Source organism: Mesoplodon bidens, assembly GCF_964165515.1.
Source record: "Mesoplodon bidens genome assembly, chromosome: 17".
Lineage (NCBI taxonomy): Eukaryota > Metazoa > Chordata > Mammalia > Artiodactyla > Ziphiidae > Mesoplodon > Mesoplodon bidens.
Genome location: NC_138174.1, coordinates 16,185,287 through 16,205,870, shown reverse-complemented (window position 1 = coordinate 16,205,870; position 20,584 = coordinate 16,185,287).

Genomic DNA, 20,584 nt, shown 5'->3' with positions numbered 1-20,584 from the left:
TTAATCGGGCACCCACTCTGAGCCAGGCATTGGTAAACAGGCAGACAGTGGCGTCTGTCCACATGACATTTATAATCTAGTAAGGGTGACAGACATTAGTCATGTATTTAAGTTATAATTGTGCTACACATCACAAACAAATGGTAGAAGGTATTCTCTAATATATTCCAAACTCCTAGACCGTGCCTGTGTCAGATGCCCAATAAATACTGGTAGAACGGTGGACTAAGCCCAGTCTTGGTAGAGGACCAGGAAGGCTTTTCTGTGACAGTCGTCTTGCACCTTGAGACGTGAAGGATAATTTGGGCTGATTGGGAAGGTAGGAGAAGCTTGCCAGAAAGCAGTGTTTTAAGCTGCCTGCCTAAAATACTTGATTCAGGGAAGAACCTTGGTAGTTAGAAGGGATACAGTGTAGACCAATGAAGTTGAAGCATGGAGGGTGGGTGAGTGTGAGTGAGGGTGGCCGAAGACAAAGTATAAAGGTAAGAAGGGTAAGATAGCCAGGGTCATGTGAGCCATATAAAGATTTTTATCTTGATTCTAAGAGCAATAGGTTGCCAGGGAAGTGTTTTAATAAGGAGAATTTCCATGAATCATTCTTGCTGGAGTGTGGTCAGTGGGGAGGTCAGTTAGGAATCTACCACCATGGTCCAGATTTGGACTAGGATGATGGCAGTGAAGAAGAGAAGTAAGCAGATACTTAGGAGGCAATTGCCTGGATATGAAGGGTAAGAGCGGGGGGAGTGTGTCTGTCAAGGTGCCTGTATTAGTTATCTGTTGCTGCAAGACAAATTACCCCAACCAACAAGTATTTATTATCTCACACAGTGTCTTGAAAGGTCAAAGACCTGGGAACAGGTTACCTGGGTGGTGCTGGCTCAGTCTCTCATGAGGTTGAAGTGAAGCTGTTGGCAGGTGTTACAACCCTCTAAGTTTTCACTGGGGCTAGAGGATCTGCTTTCAACCTCACTCATATGGTTGACTGCAGCCTTCAGTTCCTTACCATGTGGGGAATGCTTGATGTGAAGATTGGCTCACCCCGAAGTGAATGATCAGAGAGAGAGAGAGAGAGAGCACAAAGTGACCAAGAAGGAAGCTTCGGTGTTTTTCATGACCAGTCTCAGAAGTGACACACCATCACTTCTGCCATCTTCTACGGTGAACACAGAGCAAGTCTGATACACATGGGAGGGGACTACACAAGGATGTGAGTACCAGGAGGCCAAGCCTGTTAGGGACCACCTTGGAGGCTGGTTACCACTGTGCCCATTGTGAAAAAGATGGCACTTTCAAATCACGATAATTTGAGAAGTGTGTGTATATGAATAGTTGGTTTGTTTTCTCACAAAAGGACAATTTACAAACATGTGTGAAGGGAAGAGGAAGACCACAAATGAATAATGCAAGTTTCCAGAGCTGGAAGCAGTAGAAGCTGTTATCACCCCTACGCCCAAAGGACAAGAGGACAGAGAGGTTGCCGGAACTCTGAAGGTGAGAGAATCATAGACAGCACGGCCACCTTGAGAGGAGCTGTGTTATCCTGTCGGGCGACACAGCCAGCCCTGTGCTAGGACATGCGGGAGCTGACTGCTACCATCATTTCCCAGCTCTGCATTCCATGATGTCACATGGGTAGCCACATAGTTTGTGGTTGGTAATATACCAGAGAAATCAGTGAATACTATGAACCAGAACTTTTTTTTTTTTCAGAGTGCCAGTTGTTAAACATTTACAAGCACACTGCTGGACACAGCCAGCCTGAGGCAACCTCTTAAACTGGGAGCTAAGAAAACTGACACCTGGACCTCACTCTCAAGATAGGAGGAGGACCAAACTAAACCAGGAAGTCAGAGAACACAGGAGCCTCTTGACTCAATTAATTACTCTTGACTTGTTCTATTCAAACCATCCCCTAGGGGAGACAGCAAGTGGAGGAGGCTGGAGAGTGGATCCAGCACAGCATGACTGCCTATCAAGCATACTTCTCCAGTTTCTTCTGTGAGCAATTGTGTGGACAGCTATTCAATTTACCGGAAATAGAAAAAAGACGAAGTATCATTTGTCACAATCTCTCTTAATTATATTGATACTTTCCTACCCATCCACATCACTTCTGACGCCCCACATCAGTGGATGTAACTTTGGCAGACAATTGAAAACTGGATTTTCTAATAGGGTCAGAGAATTAGTTCATTTTTTTGGTTTGTTTAATGGTTTTAAACAATAGAAACTGACTCTAAGTTGAGAGAATTTATTAGAAAGATGTGAGAGAGCTCAGATAATCGAAAAAGGACCTGAAGAAGGAGGCTCACAAAGGGCAGAAACGGGGCAGCCCTGGCTCATCCAAGTGTTACGAGGTAATCAATGATCTCAGAGCAACTCTGATGAAAAAAACCGTACTCCAATTTTTGTTTCTTTCATAACAGTCCTTGAGTTGCTCTGCTCAAGATGCACTGTCCTAAAGTAAAATTTGATTGGCTAGCTTCAGTCAATGACTACTCTTGGCAAGGAGAAGGCAAGGGTTCCTTGACTGACAGGCTCACTGGCACTGTCACCATAAAGAGCCAGTAATTCCCAACAAGGAATTCATAATTAAGAACAGGAGGGTGGGGGCTTCCCTGGTGGCGCAGTGGTTGAGAGTCCACCTGCCGATGCAGGGGACATGGGTTCGTGCCCCGGTCCGGGAAGATCCCACATGCCGCGGAGCAGCTGGGCCCGTGAGCCATGGCCGCTGAGCCTGCGCGTCTGGAGCCTGTGCTCCGCAACGGGAGAGGCCACAACAGTGAGAGGCCCGCGTACCAAAAAAAAAAAAAAAAAAAGAACAGGAGGGTGAATGGGTGCTGGGAAGTCACGGAGTAGCAAATGTCCACTACAGTCTGGGACATGACTTTGCTCCAGGGTCCCTCCTCAGTTGGGGGGTAGGGAGAGGAGCAACTTTCAGATCATTAATATGGAAGTAATTGGAAATTAACTGTTCTTTAAAAATCTCTAGGGCTTCCCTGCTGGTGCAGTGGTTGAGAGTCCGCCTGCCGATGCAAGGGACGCGGGTTCGTGCCCCGGTCCGGGAAGATCCCACATGCCGCGGGGCGGCTGGGCCCGTGAGCCATGGCCGCTGAGCCTGCGCGTCCGGAGCCTGTGCTCCGCAACGGGAGAGGCCACAACAGTGAGAGGCCCGCGTACCGCAAAAAAAAAACAAAAAAAAAACTCTAGGCATAATGTCAATAGTTCAGAAATGTCACACGATTTGACATTAAGGCAATTAACAGTGAAAAATCACAGGTAAGTAAATAAATGTTGGAACTAAAAAGGAAATTGAAAGAAAAACTGAAATGTGATGTTTTAAAAGGAAGATCAGCTGTCCAATATCAAAAGTGATGAACAGATAAGTGTACTCCGGTTGCATTCTGAGGAAACGGAAAATCTAGAGTTAAAATGGAGTCAGGCTGTATTGTGAGTCTGTAGGAGGCTTTCTGGTATACCTCAGTTGTAACTATGAGTTAAGGGAAAACGCTTGACCTCTAAGACCATGGGTCCCCTGAACTGCATTGCTCTGCTCTCTTCTCCCCTCATCTCAGCTCTGCTGTCCTTCAAGATCCAGCACACGTCTTCTCCTCTCAGAGCTTCCTGGACCGGCTCAATCCAGCCCAATCCACAATTACATAGCACTTCTTGTCCCATGCACTCGACACTTCCTAAATGTCCCCAAAGGTTGTTCCACATCTTCTCATGTGTGCATCCTGATTCTCGTCGAGTCCAAGAATGTTACAGGCAGGATCTCTGTCTTATGATGGTGTTGCCTGTTGGAGGTTTAATGTAACTTTTTAAAACCTTGGTCTTTCTTCCCTTTTCTAGTTCCTCTTCTGCCTTCACCCTGAAAGTGTGGACCTTAGCAAGGATTTGCCCCTTTTCCCTCTCTTTTTCCTACCTCACAATGTTCTTGAGAGAATTAATGAAAGTATACATGTAAAAGCCCAGCCTTACACTCACGTTTTATTTATTTTTTCTTGGCTGCGTTGGGTCTTCGTTGCTGCGTGCGGGCTTTCTCTAATCGCAGTGAGCAGGGGCTACTCTTCGTTGCAGTGTGCGGGCTTCTCATTGCGGTGGCTTCTCTTGTTGTGGAGCACAGGCTCTAGGCATGCGGGCTTCAGTAGTTGTGGCACATGGGCTTAATTGCTCCGCGGCATGAGGGATCTTCCCCAGACCAGGGCTTGAACCTGTGCCCCCTCTATTGGAAGGTGGATTCTTAACCAGTGTACCACCAGGGAAGCCCACGTTTTAATTTTATTTGCTGCTCCTTCCCCTATCAGCCGAAATCTCCTAAGCACATAGAAGATCCTTGTAATGGTTACTAATATTGATAGTATTTGTCTCATGCTACATGTCCTTCCTCAATGATTTCATCAGCTTGGGCAGTTTCAGTTGTGATCTTTAAGGGGCTGACTTGCCTTCAGCTGATTCATCTTCCAAGCCCCAGGCCCATATTTCCAACTGGATGTTCAGTAAACATCTCAGACTCAACACGTCCTGAATTGAACTCATCCTTCCATACAAACACAATCTTTCTTTTTACTGAAGTACTTGATCACAAGTCATAACTGGGCTAGACATGACTGACTTCTGCTTGAAATATCAGAAACGTTCTAGCTCCAGCGTCTCCCTTTTACTCTCTCCTACCTGATATCCCGGTGGAGAGTACCTTGTGTTCCTAATGTTCCATTTTCTCTGCAGCCCCATGTCTGACCTTCGTTAAATCTCAGTCCAAACCTTGCAAGAATGTCCTGGCTCATCCCTCTATCTCTGCCCCTCCACCTCAGCCCATACTCTACACTGTCATTAGAGTTCTTTGACTAAAACACTGATAAGATTTTATCAAACCTCAGGACCCTCCCCACATACACCAAAGCTTTCCGTCTCCCTCCTATTGCATGTAAGTAATGGAAGCTGTCCACAGTTTGCTGCCCCTGCCAAACTTCCTGGCCTCATCTCCACTTCAGTCCCCGAACCCAATGCCACCCCCTATTTCACATTCCCAGAATATGCCTTCCACTGTCACACAGTTAACTCTGTTGAAGTTGTTTCCATTGTCTTGAATAGTCTTGCCAACCAGGATCTTCCTAATCTTACCTCTTCCAAACCACTTTACTAATTTTAACAGTTAAAATCAATTGTTCTTTTAAGTAATAACTACCCATTATAGAGAACTGAATGTGTGCCAGGGGATTTACATACACTATCACAGGAATCCTCACCACAACTGAGCAAGTTGGGTATTACAGGCCCACGATCCCTTATCCACAGCCATGAGGCCAACCGCGCTTCCAAATTCAGAATGCCTTGTGTTTTAGAAAGGCAATAGAGTGGACTGCATGTCAGTTTCCCCATCTGTAAAGTGTAGAGGATAAGGATTAGCAGTCTACCTACCTCGTGGGGTTGTTGTGAAACAGGGAATGTGTTCCATCAGAGAAGCACCTAGGGAAATGCCCTTATTTATTGCATTTTGGGAATCTATTCATTTGTTATAAATAACTCATAATACCTATGACAATACCTTACTAGGAAATAAATGGATCTAACTTTTACAGTTACCTAATTTGTATCAGTAAAGTAATTTGAATGGTGGTAAGAGCCCTCATTTTGTTGAATGTTGCATTTCTTCTTCTTTACTTTCACTTCCTTCTGCTACATACCACACCCTTTACTCAGCGTTTCCGACCAAAATTACAGGCCTCCTGCCGCTGCAGTAAATATGCTTTCTTCAGTTTTCTGGCCTATTTTACTATTAATTCATAATTTTCTCTGGCAAAAAAAAATTATGCTAGATAATTATTCCCTTCCTCTCTGACAAAAATACTTCATGACAATTATGCTAATTTTTAGGAAGTCAATGAAAACACCACTAACAAACTCATCTCCTTTACTCTTCCATGGGCCTGGATGCAGACGAGATTAAGAATGTCGTGCTGGCAGGGACCTTGAAGATCAGCTGGTACACATGACCTGGGTTTATTTAATATCTACAAGGCAGACCTTGTTTTACGCTTCACTTTACTGCACTTCTCAGATTTTGCGCTTTTTACAAATTGAGGGTTTGTGGCAACCCTGCGCCAAGCAAGTCTCTCGGCACCATTTTTCGAACAGCATTTGCTCACTTCATGTATCTGTGTCATATTTTGGTAATTTTCACAGTATTTCAAACTTTTCCATTAATATTATATTTGTGTGGTGATCTGTGATCCTTTGATGTTACTACTGTAATTGTTTTGGGGCACCATGAACTGCGACCATGTAAGATGACAAACAATTGATAAATGTGTGTGTTCTGATTGCTCCCTTGATGGGTCAGTCCCCCGCCCCTTTTCTCAAGGCCTTTCTATTCCTCGAGACACAACATTTTTTAAATTGGGCCAATTAATGACCTACAGTGGTCTCTAAGTGTTCAAGTGAAAGGAAGAGTTACATGTCTCTCACTTTAAATCAAAAGCTAGAAATGATTAATCTTAGCAAGGAAGGCATGTCGAAAGCTGAGATAGGCCAAAAGTTCTGCCTCTTGCCCCAACAGTTAGCCAGGTCGTGAATGCAAAGGGAATGTTCTTTTTTTAAAAAAAAAAATTTTATTATTTGGTTGCGTGGGGTCTTAGTTGTGGCAGGCGGGCTCCTTAGTTGGGGCTCGCTAGCTCCTTAGTTGCAGCACACAAGCTCCTTACTTGTGGCATGCGAACTCTTAGTCATGGCATGAATGTGGGATCTAGTTCCCGAACCAGGGATTGAACCCGGGCTCCCTGCATTGGGAGCACAGAGTCTTATCCACTGCGCCACCAGGGACGTCCTGGGAAAGTTGTTTTTTAAAATAAATATATTTATTTATTTTTGGCTGCATTGGGTCTTCATTGCTTCGCCCGGGCTTTCTCTAGTTACGGTGAGCGGGGGCTACTCTTTGTAGCGGTGCACAGGCTTCTCATGGCAGTGGCTTCTCTTCTTGCAGAGCATGGGCTCTAGGAGCGGGCCTCAGTAGCTGTGGCACTGAGTTAATATTTGCCTTAAGAATAAGTAAATGGGGACTTCCCTGATGGTGCAGTGGTTAAGACTCCGCCCTCCCAATACAGGGGGCCCAGGTTTGAACCCTGGCCAGGGGAGCAGCAAATGAAGCTTCACTCGCTCACCCACTGCTCACCTTCTCCTATGTGGCCCGGTTCCTAACAGGCTGCGACTGGTACCAGTCCTCGGCCTGAGGGTTGGGGACCCCTGCTTCAAAGGACAGGCTGACTTTCTCATTAGGGGCTAATGCAGTTGGTGACTTTAAGTTGAAGCCATCACTCATTTACTATTTTGAAAATCTTAGAACCCTTAGGAATTATGCTAAATTGACTCTGCCTGTGCTTTATAAATGGAACAACAAAGCCTGGATGACAGCCTAAGTACATATTATAATTTTTATGTGATAAAACAGAATTTTAATTTACTTTTCTAATTGTTCATTTCATTGTATAGAAATACAATTGACATTAGTATATTAACCATATCTCTTAAGTACTCATGAGTTCGAGTAGATTTTTCTTGGTTCTCCAGGGTTTTCTATGAATACAATCATTTCATTTGTGCATAAAGCCAAATTTATTCCTTCATTTTCAATATGAATGCCTTCTTTCTTTCCTTCTATCCCCACTGTCCTGCCAGGATCTCCAATACAATGTTAAATAGAAATGGTGAGAATGGACAAGCATGTTGTACTCTCAATGTTAGGGCGAAAACATTCAGTCTTTCAACATTAAGGATGATCTTAGCCTAAGATTGCTTTGTTTTGTTTGGTTCTGTTTGTTTGTTTTTCGGTACGCGGGCCCCTCACTATTGTGGCCTCTCCCGTTGCGGAGCACAGGCTCCGGACGCGCAGGCTCAGCGGCCATGGCTCACGGGCCTAGCCGCTCTGTGGCATGTGGGATCTTCCCGGACTGGGGCACGAACCCGTGTCCCCTGCATCGGCAGGCGGACTCTCAACCACTGCGCCACCAGAGAAGCCCTGTTTTGTTCTGTTTTGAAGATGTCCTTTATTAAGTTGAGAGAGTTATCTTTTACTCCAAGTTTATTGAGAGATTTTATCATGAAAAAATTTACTCTTGATATGTTGAGTTACATTGATTGATGTTAACCAAACTTGCATTCCCAGGCACCTCACCCCCTCCAGCCCCTTGCTCATGATGTGTTATCCTTTTTTTCTGGAATTTGATTTGCCAAAATTTTGTTAAGGATTTTTGCGATGTTCATGAGAAATATAGGTCTGTAGTTTTCCTTTCTTATAATGTCTATGCTGTGTTTTGGTGTCCAGTTAGTACCGACCTCATAAAATGAGTAGGAAATCATTCCTTCCTTCTGTCTTTCCTGAAAGTTTTTGAAAATTTGTATTATTTCTTCCTTAAGTGCCTGATAAAATTCATCAGTGAAACCATCTGAGCCTGGAGTCTTCTTTGAGGCAAGATTTTAAATTACTAATTCAATTTCATTAGTAGGTATAAGATTATTTGGGTTTTCTATTTCTTGGTATGTCAGTCTGACAAATTGTGTCTTTCAAGGAAGTTGTCTATTTCATCTAAGTTGTCAGAGTTATAGACATAAGTTGTTTATAGTATCTCCTTATTATCCTTTAATGTCTGTAGGTTCTATAGTTGTGCTCCTTCTTTTATTCCTAATGTTGTTAATTTGTACCTTCTCTTTTTTTTCATTGTTCTTTTCAAAGAACCAACTTTTGGTTTCTTTAATATTCTGTTTTTGTCTTTTTCTGTTTCACTGATTTCTTTTTTTTTAATTTATTTGGTTGTGTTGAGTCTTAGTTGTGGCATGCGGGATCTTTTTTTAGTTGTGGCATGTGGGTTCTAGTTCCCTGACCGGGGATTGAACCCAGGCCTGCTGCATTCGGAGTGCGGAGTCTTAGCCACTGGACCATCAGGGAAGTCCCTGTTTCACTGATTTCTGCTCTTATCTTTCTTATTTCTTTCTTACTGCTCGCTGTGAGTTTAATTTGCTCATTTTTCTAATTTCTTTTTCCCCAGCTTTATTGAGATAATTGACATATTGTGTAAATCTAAGATGTATGCTATTTTAAAATTTTTGTAAGGTCAAAACTTTGATCATTGATTTTAGACTTTTTTTCACACTAAGTACTGCTTAGCAAACAAATTTTGTTATGTTGAGTTTTCATTATCATTCAGTTCAAAATATTTTCTTTCCCTTGTGATTTCTTCAATTCATGGGTTATTCAGACATGTGCTGTTTAATTTCAGAATATTTGGTGCTTTTCTGTTTATCTTATTGTTATTATTTCTCATTAAATTCCTTTGTGGTCAGAGAATACACTCTGTAATATTTCAGTCTTTTGATATTTATTGAGACTTCTTTCATGACCCAGGATATGATCTGTCTTGGTGAACATTCCTTATGTACTTGAAAAGAATGTATAGTTTGAAGCTGTTGGGTGCATTATTCTATAAATGTCAGCTAAGTTATAGTGCTGATAATGTTTTTCAAATCTTCTATAGCCTTACTGATTTTTTTGGTTGTTTGTTCTATTCATAACTAGAGAAGTATTTAAAAATCTATAACTATGTTTATGTATTTGTCTATTTCTCTCTTTAGTTCTATCAGTTTTTGCTCCATGTATTTTGAAGTTCTACATATATAATTATTATGTACCACAGCAATGCATAATATCATTATGAAATGTCCCTCTCTGCCTCTTATAAAACTTTTCTTGAATTATTTTATTAATATAGACACACTAGCTGTCTTATGTTTATGGTTTGCCAGATATACATTTTTTGATACTTTTATTCTACTTATGTTTCTGTATTTAAAGTGTGTCTCTTACAGACAGCAAATAATTGGGTCTTGCTTTTTAAATTCAGTCTGACAGTCTAACAATCTCTGCTTTTTCCCCCCTTTATAAATTTATTTATTTATTTATTTTTGGCTGTGTTGGGTCTTTGTTGCTGTGGGCAGGCTTTCTCTAGTTGTGGCGAGCGGGGGCTACTCTTTGTTGCGGTGTGTGGGCTTTTCATTGCGGTGGCTTCTCTTGTTGTGGAGCATGGGCTCTAGGCACACGGGCTTCAGTAGATGTGGCACGCGAGCTCAGTAGTTGTAGCTTGCGGGCTCTAGAGCTCAGGCTCATTAGCTGTCATGCACGGGCTTAGTTGCTCCGCGGCATGTGGGATCTTCCTGGACCAGGGCTCGAAACTGTGTCCCCTACATTGGCAGGCAGATTCTTAACCACTGTGCCACCAAGGAAGTCCCCAATCTCTACTTTTTGATTAGAGTGCTTAGTCAATTTAAATTTAACATAATTGTTGATCTCATTGGATTTTGGTCTAACATTTTGCTATTTGCTTTCTATTTGTCTCAACCAGTTTTTCCCCCCGTTCTTTCTTTCCTACCTTCTTTTATGTTAGACAACTATTTATAGCATTTCAATTACTGTACTTACTTTTTAGCTATATCTCTTGGTATTATTTCTTTAGTGACTGCCCCAGGAATTACAATCTTTAATTTATCAATCTACTTAGAGTAAATGTTAATTTAACTCTAGTGTTAAAATATAGGAGCCCTGTATATACATATAAATGTATGTATAAATCTGTATATATTATAAAATAAAAAATACTAGATCCCAAGTTTCTGCTCTACCATTCCTGATTTGTTGTGAGATATTCAGTTTTAAACCACATCTTAAAAGTTAAAATCTAATGCAACTGAATTAAAACCAATTTCTCATTGGGTTAAGAAATTTTCTAAAACATTTTGTGTCTTTATGCCATTATAAAAGCTAGTAATGGGGAAACTTGAGCAGCTCACTGAGATTTATTCCTTGACTCTGAAACAAACATATGGAACATTTAAATTTCAAAGCTGAAAGTGAATTAAAAATCCTCTAGTCAGCGCCCTCATTTTATACACAAAGAAGTGAAATCCAGACATCTAAGATCACATACTTTCATTTATTTAGTAATTTACTTAAAAATAGACATTCATTCTAAAAACATCTATTAATTGCTTACCTGTCACTGAAGATATAAAAGTGAGTAAATAGTAAAAATCATTGAATTGCATACTTAAAATAGGTGAGTGTTATGGTACATAAATTATACCTCAGATGAAACTGTTTTAAAAAAATGAGTAAAATTCAGTCTTTTCCATCAAGGAGATCACAGGGTAATGACAGTCTAAGACAAGCATAAACAATTACAATAAAACGTGAACATGCTATAACAGACCAGTATGCTTAATCACTTTACACTGGAGTACCCTGGGGCTCAGGCTTAGACCTCTTGTGTCTTCTTTCTACAACCACTCCCTTCATGATCTCACTCAGTGTCGTGGCTTTACCTATCAATTGTATGTTGATAACTCCAAAATTTTTATCTACAGCAGATGTCTCTCCCAAACTCTAGACTCACTAATCCAGCTGACAACCTGACATCGCTCCTTTAAAGGCTAATTATCATCTCAAACTGAACATGTCCAAAACCAAATTTCTTATCTTCACTTCCATATCTGTTCCTTCCACAACCTTCATCATTGCAATTCATTAGTATCTTCATCTTTCCAGTCACTCAGGCTAAAAACCTTGGAGTCATCTTTGGCTTATTTCTCTCATTTACTCCATCATGAAATCCTATTGACTCTACCTTCAGCATGTATCCAGAATCTGACCACTTCTCACCATCTCCCCTGGCGCAAACTTGGTCCAAGCCACAATTTTCTCTTGTCTGGATTATTGCCTTGTCCTCCAACAGTCCATATTCCATAAATCAGAGGAACCTTTAAAATTGTGACTCAGATCAAGTCAGTTTTCCAATCAAATCGTCCAAAAACTTCCTATCACACTCCTAGTAAAAGCCAGAGTCCTCACAATGGCCTCCAGGACCCCATAAAATCTTGGCCCCCATCTCTACTCTATTACCTTTCTGATCTAGTCTGTTATTACTGCTCACTCTGTTCCATGCACATGGGCTTCCTTGCTGTTCCTCAAATATTATTGGCAAGCTCCTGCCTCAGGGCCTTTGCACTGGCTGTTCCCTCTACCTGGGGCTCTCTCCATCAGATATCCCCATTGCTCGCTCCTTCAAGTCTTTGCTCCCATGTCCTCTCCTCACTGAAGTCTCCGATTACCCAATTTCAATCTGTAAACAATTTGTAGCCCGCTGCCCAAAACTCACAGCCCCCACACACACTTTCTATTGCCCTTCCCACTCTGTTTTCTCCATAAGCACTTATCACTTTAAATATACTATGGGGCTTCCCTGGTGGTGCAGGGGTTGAGAGTCCGCCTGCCGTTGCAGGAGACACGGGTTCATGCCCCGGTCCAGGAGGATCCCACGTGCCGCGGAGCGGATGGGTCTGTGGGCCATGGCCGCTGAGCCTGCACGTCCGGAGCCTGTGCTCCGCAACGGGAGAGGCCACAACAGTGAAAGGCCCCCGTACAGCCAAAAAAAAAAAAAAAAAAAAAGGGTAAATACACTATGTAAAATGTACTTATTTGATTGTTTATCTCCATTAGCTAAAAGCCCTATGAAAGAAGGTTTGTCCAAGCATCTAGAATAGGCATTCAATAAAATATTTGAATAAGTGAACAGAAGTGCCTTAGAGTATTAGTTTCTTTCTGCAACCAGGCCAGGTTTGTCTGTTTGGGTTTTTAGGGGCAGGGGGAGAGTAACTGTAGCTAAGATGGGGGAAAAGATAGCTGGTTGTTAGGGAAGAGTTAACTGTGGAAGTGGCCGTTAAACTTAGTTGTGAAGGATGATCAGGAATTTTCCAGACCAAGGAGATGGTGAAGGGTATTCCAAGTAGAAGGAACAGAATGTGCAAGAGCGGAACATTTTGAAAATTTGTGGCATGGTCATAAAAGGCCAGAGAGTTGCGTATTACACCAGGGAAGTATGGAAAAGGGAAAGTGAATTGGTGGGTCCAGAGAGGAGGCCTGAGGGCCAGTCAGAGCCAACTGTGAAAAATGGAGGCAGATTAGACCCTGGTCTCCCAACTCCCTTTCCAATGTTGTTTCCAGGCTTCATACAGCCTCAATTTTTCAGTCTAAAAGTTATTTTTCTTTTAGATATTGTAGGCTGATACCTTTACCATTCACATTTTCCTTTATAAATAAAAAATGCATTCATGATGCCAGAGTGTGAGATTTAAGGTAGGTGATTATAAAAAATACGCACATTTAAAAAAGCTAAAAGGGCTTTTATTTTGAAATAGATTATACATAGATTGCTTAGATGCAAAGGACTGAATGATCAAAACTTCCAGAGAAATGACAGCTGATGCCAAGTGCAAGCCTTAGAGATCAAACCCTGTACGAAAAAAGTGCCTACGATATAGCATACAGAGGGCTGTGGAAACAGATGTAAGTCTGGGGGGATTGAAAAATATGCTCCAAATTTTTTGGCAGTTGGCAACTGTTAAATTGATGTTGATATTATATTGACTACTGTATATTTGAATTGTTAAAATTAGGAATGAAAAGTAGGAAATTGTGTGCAGTAAACTGATCATGGACTATAATATCACTTTCTTTTTTTTTTAACATCTTTATTGGAGTATAACTGCTTTACAATGTTGTGTTAGTTTCTGCAGTATAACAAAGTGAATCAGCTATAGGTATACATATATCCCCATATCCCCTCCCTCTTGAGTCTCCCTCCCACCCCTCCTATCTAGGTGGTCAAAAGACACTGAGCTGATCTCCCTGTGCTATGTGGCTTCTTCCCACTAGCTATTTTACATTTGATAGTGTATATATGTCCATGCCACTCTCTCACTTAGTCCCAGCTTAGCCTTCCACCTCCCCTTATTCTCAAGTCCATTCTCCACATTTGTGTCTTTATTCCTGTACTGCCCCTAGGGTCTTCAGAACCTTTTTTTTTTTTTAGTTTCCATATATATGTGTTAGCATATAGTATTTGTTCTTCTGACTTACTTCACTCTGTATGACAGACCCTAGGTCCATCCATCTTGCTACAAATAACTCAATTTTGTTTCTTTTTATGGCTGAGTAATATTCCCTTGTATATATATGCCACATCTTCTTTATCCATTCATCTGTCGATGGACACATAGGTTGCTTTTATGTCCTGGCTATTGTAAATAGTGCTGCAGTAAACATTTTGGTACATGACTCTTTTTGAATTATGGTTTTCTCGGGGTATATGCCCAGTAGTGGGATTGGTGGATCGTATGGTAGTTCTATTTTTAGTTTTTTAAAGAACCTCCATACTGTTCTCCATAGTGGCTGCATCAATATACATTCCCACTAACAGTGCAAGAGGGTTCTCTTTTCTCTACACCCTCTCCAGCATTTATTATTGGTAGATTTTTGATGAAGGCCATTCTGACTGGTGTGAAGTGATAACTCATTGTAGTTTTCATTTGCATTTCTCTAATGATTAATGATGTTGAGCATCGTTTCATGTATTTGTTGGCCATTTGTATGTCTTCCTTGGTGAAATGTCTATTTAGGTCTTCTGCCCATTTTTTAACTGGATTATTTGTCTGATATTGAGCTGCATGAGCTGCTTGTATATTTTGCAGATTAATCTTTTGTCAGTTGCTTCATTTGCAAATATTTTCCCCCATTCTGAGGGTTGTCTTTTTGTTTTGTTTATGGTTTCCTTTGCTGTGCAAAAGTTTTTAAGTTTCATTAGGCCCCATTTGTTTATTTTTGTTTTTATTTCCATTTCTCTAGGAGGTGGGTCAAAAAGGACCTTGCTGTGATTTATGTCATAGAGTGTTCTGCCTATGTCTTCCTCTAAGAGTTTTATAGTGCCTGGCCTTACATTTAGGTCTTTAATCCATTTTGAGTTTATTTTTGTGTATGGTGTTAGGGAGTGATCTAATTTCATTCTTTTACATGTAGCTGTCCAGTTTTCCCAGCTCCATTTATTGAAGAGGCTGTCTTTTCTCCACTGTATATTCTTGCCTCCTTTATCAAAAATAAGGTGATCATATGTGCATGGGTTTATCTCTGTGCTTTCTAACCTGCTCCATTGACCTACATTTCTGTTTTTGTGCCAGTACCATACTGTCTTGATTACTGTAGCTTTGTAGTATAGTCTGAGGTCAGGGAGCCTGATTCCTCCTGCTCCGGTTTTCTTTCTCAAGATTGCTTTGGCTATTCGGTTTCTTTTGTGCTTCCACACAAATTGTGAAATTTTTTGTTCTAGTTCTGTGAAAAATGCCATTGGTAGTTTGATAGGGATTGCACTGAATCTGTAGATTGCTTTGGATAGTATAGTCATTTTCACAATGTTGATTCTTCCAATCCAAGAACATGGTATATCTCTCCATCTGTATCACCTTTAATTTTCGTCAGTGTCTTATAGTTTTCTGCATAGAGGTCTTTTGTCTCCTTAGGTAGTTTTATTCCTAGGTATTTTATTCCTTTTGTTGCAATGGTAAATGGGAGTGTTTCCTTAATTTCTCTTTCAGATTTTTCATCATTAGTGTATAGGAATGCAAGAGATTTCTGTGCATTAATTTTGTATCCTGCGATTTTACCAACTTCATTGATTAGCCCTAATACTTTTCTGGAAGCATCTTTTGGATTCTCTATGCATCCATCTGCAAAGAGTGACAGATTTACTACTTCTTTCCAATTTGGATTCCTTTTATTTCTTTTTCTTCTCTGACTGCTGTGGCTAAAACTTCCAAAACTATGTTGAATAATAGTGCTGAGAGTGGGCAACCTTGTCTTGTTCCCAATCTTAGCAGAAATGGTTTCAGTTTTTCACCACTGAGAATGATGTTGGCTGTGGGTTTGTCATATATGGCCTTTATTATGTTGAGGTAAGTTCCCTCTATGCCTACTTTCTGGAGGGTTTTTATCATAAATGGGTGTTGGATTTTGTTGAAAGCTTATTCTGCATGTATTGAGATGATCATATGGTTTTTATTCTTCAGTTTGTTAATACGGTGTTATCACATTCATTGATTTGCATATATTGAAGAATCCTTGCATTCCTGGAATAAACCCACTTGATCCTGGTGTATGATCCTTTTAATGTGCTGTTGGATTCTGTTTGCTAGTATTTTGTTGAGGATTTTTGCAATTATGTTTATCAGTGATATTGGTCTGTAGTTTTATTTTTTTGTGACATTTTTGTCTGGTTTTGTTATCAGGGTGATACTGGCCTCGTAGAATGAGTTTGGGAGTGTTCCTCCCTCTGCTATATTTTGGAAGAGTTTGAGAAGGATAAGTGTTAGCTCGTCTCTAAATGTTTGAAAGAATTCGCCTGTGAAGCTATCTGGTCCTGGGCTTTTGTTTGTTGGAAGATTTTTTATCACAGTTTCAATTTGACTGCTTGTGATTGGTCATTTTATATTTTCTATTTCTTCCTGGTTCAGTCTTGGAATGTTGTGCTTTTCAAAGAATTTGTCCATTTCTTCCAGGTTGTCCATTTTATTGGCATAGAGCTGCTTGTAGTAATATCTCATGACCCTTTGTGTTTCTGCAGTGTCAGTTGTGACTTCTCCTTTTTCATTTCTAATTCTATTGATTTGAGTCTTTTCCCTTTTTTTCTTGATGAGTCTGGCTAATGCTTCATCAATTTTGTTTATCTTCTCAAAGAACCAGCTCTTAGTTTTATTGATCTTTGCTATTGTTTCCTTCATTTCTTTATCATTTATTTCTGATCCGATTTTTTATGATTTCTTTCCTTCTGCTAACTTTGGGGTTTTTTTTTTGTTGTTCTTCTTCTTTCTCTAATTGCTTTAGGTGTAAGGTTAGGTTGTTTATTTGAGATTTTTCTTGTTTCTTGAGATAGGATTGTATTACTATAAGCTTCCCTCTTAGAATTGCTTTTGGTGTATCCCATAGGTTTTTGGCCATCGTGTTTTCATTGTCATTTTTTTCTAGGTATTTTTTGATTTCCCCTTTGATTTCTTCAGTGATCTCTTGGTTATTTAGTAGTGTATGGTTTAGCCTCCATGTGTTTGTATTTTTTAGTTTTTTTCTCTAATTAATATCTAGTCTCATTGCACTGTGGTCAGAAAAGATACTTGATACAGTTTCAGTTTTCTTAAATTTACTAAGGCTTGATTTGTGGCCCAAGATATGATCTATCCTGGAGGATGTTCCGTGAGCACTTGAGAAGAAAGCGTATTCTGTTGTTTTTGGATGGAATGTCCTATAAATAAATATCAATTAAGTCCACCTTGTTTCATGTGTCATTTAAAGCTTGTGTTTCCTGATTTATTTTCATTTTGGATGATCTGTCCATTGGTGAAAGTGGGGTGTTAAAGTCCCCTACTATGATTGTGTTAATGTCGATTTCCCCTTTTATGGCTGTTAGCATTTGCCTTATGTATTGAAGTGCTCCTATTTTGGGTGCATAAATATTTACAATGGTTATATCTTCTTCTTGGATTGATCCCTTGATCACTATGTAGTGTCCTTCTTTGTCTCTTGTAAGTCTTTATTTTAAAGTCTATTTTTTCTGATATGAGACTTGCTACTACAGCTTTCTTTTCATTTCCATTTGCATGGAATATCTTTTTCCATCTCCTCACTTTCAGTCTGCATGTGTCCCTAGGACTGAAGTGTTTCTCTTTTAGACAGCATATATATGAGTCTTGTTTTTGTATCCATTCAGCCAGTCTATGTCTTTTGGTTGAAGCATTTAATCCATTTACATTTAAGGTAATTATCGATATGTATGTTCCTATTCCCATTTTCTTAATTGTTTTGGATTTGTTTTGGTAGGTCCTTTTCTTCTCTTGTGTTTCCCACTTAGAGATGTTCCTTTAGCATTTGTTGTAGAGCTGGTTTGGTAGTGCTAAATTCTCTGAGCTTTTGCTTGTTTGTAAAGCTTTTAACTTCTCTGTCAAATCTGAATGAGATCATTGCTGGGTAGACTAATCTTGGTTGTAGGTTTTTCCCTTTCATCACTTTAAATGTGTCCTGTCACTCCCCTCTGGCTTGCAGAGTTTCTGCTGAAAGATCAGCTGTTAACCTTATGGGGATTCCCTTGTATGTTATTTGTTGCTTTTCCCTTGCTGCTTTTAATATTTTTTCTTTGTATTTAATTTTTGATAGTTTGAGTAATATGTGTCTTGGCATATTTCTCCTTGTACTTATCCTGTATGGGACTCTGTGCTTCCTGGACTTGACTACTTCCTTTCCCATATTAGGGAAGTTTTCAACTATAATCTCTTCAGATATTTTCTCAGTCCCTTTCTTTTTCTCTTCTTCTCTGGGACCCCTATAATTTGAATGTTGGTGCGTTTAATGTTGTCCCAGTTGTCTCTGAGACTGCCCTCTGTTCTTTTCATTCTTTTCTCTTTATTCTGCTCTGCAGTAGTTATTTCCACTATTTTATCTTCCAGGTCGCTTATCTGTTCTTCTACCTCAGTTATTCTGCTATTGATTCCTTCTAGAGAATTTTTAATTTCACTTATTGAGTTGTTCATCATTGTTTGCTCTTTAATTCTTCTAGGTCCTCCTTGTTGAACGTTTCTTGTATTTTCTCCATTCTATTTCCAAGATTTTGGATCATCTTTACTATCATTACTCTGAATTCTTTTTCAGGTAGACTTGTTATTTCCTCTTCATTTGTTTGGTCTGCTGGGTTTTTACCTTGCTCCTTCATCTGCTGCGTACTTCTCTGTCTTCTCATTTTGCTTAACTTACTGCATTTCCGGTCTCCTTTTCACACGCTGCAGGTTCATAGTTCTCGTTGTTTCTGGTCTCTGCCCCAAGTGGGTAAGGTACTTTCAGTGGGTTGTGTAGGCTTCCTGGTGGAAGGGACTGGTGCCTGTGTTCTGGTGGATGAGGCTGGATCTTGTCTTTCTGGTGGGCAGAACCACATCCAGTGGTGTGTTTTGAGGTGTCTGTGAACTTATTATGATTTTAGGCAGCCTCTCTGCTAATGGGTGGGGTTGTGTTCCTGTCTTGCTAGTTGTTTGCATTGGGGTGTCCAGCACTGGAGCTTGTTGGTCGTTGAGTGGAGCTAGGTCTTAGCATTGAGACGGAGATCTCTGGGAGAGCTCCTGCCGATCGATACTACGTGGGGCCGGGAGGTCTCTGGTGGACCAATGTCCTGAACTCGGCTCTCCCACCTCAGAGGCTCAGGCCTGACACCCAGCCGGAGCACCAAGACCTTCTCAGGCACATAGCTCAGAAGAAAATGGAGAAAAAAAAAAAAGAAAGAAACATAAATAAATAAAGTAAAATAAAGCTATTAAAGTAAAAATTTTTTTTAATATTATTAAAATTAAAAATGTAATAAAAAAAGGAGATATACACCTACACGTGGAACAACTCCTACAGAACACCTAGAGAACGCTGGCAGAAGACCTCAGACCTCCCAAAAGGCAAGAAACTCCCCACGTACCTGGGTAGGGCAAAGCGGAGAGATTCCCACACAGAGGATCGGTGCCGACTGGCACTCACCAGCCCGAGAGGTTTGTCTGCTTGCCCGCCGGGGCGGGCGGCGCTGGAAGCTGAGGCTCGGGCTTCGGTCAGAGCACAGGGAGAGGACTGGGGCTGGTGGTGAGAACTCAGCCTGAAGGGGGCTAATGTACCACAGCTAGCTGGGAGGGAGTCCGGGAAAACTCTGGAGCTGCCGAAGAGGCAAGAGACCTTTTCTTCCCTCTTGGTTTCCTGGTGCGTGAGGAGAGGGGATTAAGAGTACTGCTTAAAGGGGCTCCAGAGACGGGCGCAAGCCGCGGCTGAAAGCGCGGACCCCAGAGACGGGCGTGGGACGCTGGGGCTGCTGCTGGCGCCGCCACGAGGCCTGTGTGCAAATGCAGGTCACTGTCCACGCCGCCCTACCGGGAGCCTGTGCAGCCCATCACTGCCGGGGTCCCGGGATCCAGGGACGGCTTCCCTGGGAGAATGCACAGCGCGCCTCGGGCTGGTGCAACGTCACGCCGAACTCTGCCGCTGCAGGCTCGCCCCGCACTCCGTGCCCCTCCCTCCCCCCTGGCCTGAGTGAGCCAGAGTCCCCGAAGGGGCTGCTCCTTTAACCCTGTCCTCTCTGAGCGAAGAACAGACGCCCTCCGGCGACCTACACGCAGAGGCGGGGCCAAATCCAAATCTGAGACCCGGGAGCTGTGAGAACAAAGAAGAGAAAGGGAAATCTCTCCCAGCAGCCTCAGAAGCAGTGGATTAAAGCTGCACAATCAACTTGATGTACCCTGCATCTGTGGAATACATGAACAGACAACAAATCATCCCAAATTGAGGAGCCAGGAGTCAGTGCTGTGCCTCTGAGGTGGGAGAGCCAACTTCAGGATACTGGTCCACAAGAGACCTCCCAGCTCCACATAATATCAAACGGCGAAAATCTTCCAGAGATCTCCATCTCAACACCAACACCCAGCTTCACCCAACGACCAGCAAGCTACAGTGCTGGACACCCTATGCCAAACAACTAGCAAGACAGGAACACAATGCCACCCATTAGCAGAAAGGCTGCGTAAATCATAAAGAGTCCACAGATACCGCAAAACACACCACCAGACGTGGACCTGCCCACCAAAAAGACAAGATCCAGCCTCATCCACCACAACACAGGCACTAGTCCCCTCCACCAGGAAGCCTACA